Genomic DNA, 1441 nt, shown 5'->3' with positions numbered 1-1441 from the left:
GTAGTAGCTCAGCATGGGGAAAAGAATCGCAATACACAAGAGGTTTTAAGAGGACAACACACAAATTAAAAGGAAATTGGGGCGGGGCAAGACAGCAGTTTCACAAGATATCTTGACCTATTTCTATTTCCTATACTGACACTATACTGTACATTACCTTTATACAAGACTCTATAAAGCTGGTATAATGGTGTAATTCAGTGACTTAATCTAAGCATTATCAATGTAAATACAAATTAGTCTACTACACTTGATGTAACCTAATACTGACCAGCCCCTGTGCACCAATAAAAATAAAGTGAATTCATAATAAATTCACCACATTGCTGGAAACTAACCCATTTACTGTGGACAACACCACCCAGTATTTTCATGCAACATTTGCATAACACAAAGTAACTATAGCTTAGTTTGTTTTGCAGGACATTTTGCAATATAAAAATACAAGATCTATTAAAGCAAATCTTCTATAGATCCAGTATGTGGTTTGAAATTAATATTGCTTCAGTGTCCTTCTTTTCTGTATTGCTAGCTAAATGCTCTGAAGTATTGAAGCCACAACAACACACCTGCACTCCTTCCAGCCCACTTTGAGTTCCCAGCATAAATGCTATGTTATACCACTGAACCTAAAGTAACCAGCCTGAGTAGAAAGTAAAGTTCCTCATTATTACACAACCTAATTTATGAAAATCTGTGGTTTCTTGCATGTATGGATCGGATGGCTTGTTATTGACATCTGGTGAGAATTTCATCTCAATGGTAACGTGTAAAATACTTATTTTACCCACTCTCATGGTGCTGCATATATTCCATAGAAATTTTGGTTCACTGTGACATGATAGCGATAGTACAGAGGTAGGCCGTGATGTTTAAACAATGCCCAAAGTGTGGAAAGAAATGTCAATCGTACCATTACACCACCCCTACTTCCTGGCCAGCATGCAATGCACAATTAGGTCTGCAGAATGGATCATAGGTCCAGGGTTAGATAATGGGCAGAAAACATCTTTGCAGAGCGCTCACATCCCTGAAGAAGGGTGCGAGAGACGGATCCTCCTGCCCCCTCTGCAGCCACCACGCGTCTCAACCACGGTCCATGGCGCTGGTTGGAGTGGAGTGGAGCTGGCCAGAGCCTTGTGTCTGGCCCCTAGCTGAAACCAGGAGTTCTCGTCCTTGGCAGAAGCACCAGCGACGCAAGTTGAGAGCCTGTGTTGATTGTTGGCGGGATCTTGGGACACAGCAGCTGGATGGTTGGGCATGGCTGGGCTCGGATGCACCAGTTGTTCTCACTGAGGCCTCCCCACCAAATTTTAATTTCTCTTTTTCTATTAGAAGTGGTAAGAGAGGTGGTGGGACTGCATCTTTAACCAACAACACACTCACCTCCAAACAAATTTTATTTGATCATTTTACCACTTTTGAATTCCATGCTATTGTT

Source organism: Pundamilia nyererei, unplaced genomic scaffold (assembly GCF_000239375.1).
Source record: "Pundamilia nyererei isolate P.nyererei 1_Seehausen unplaced genomic scaffold, PunNye1.0 scaffold00589, whole genome shotgun sequence".
NCBI lineage: Eukaryota > Metazoa > Chordata > Actinopteri > Cichliformes > Cichlidae > Pundamilia > Pundamilia nyererei.
This window is presented reverse-complemented; position numbering follows the sequence as displayed.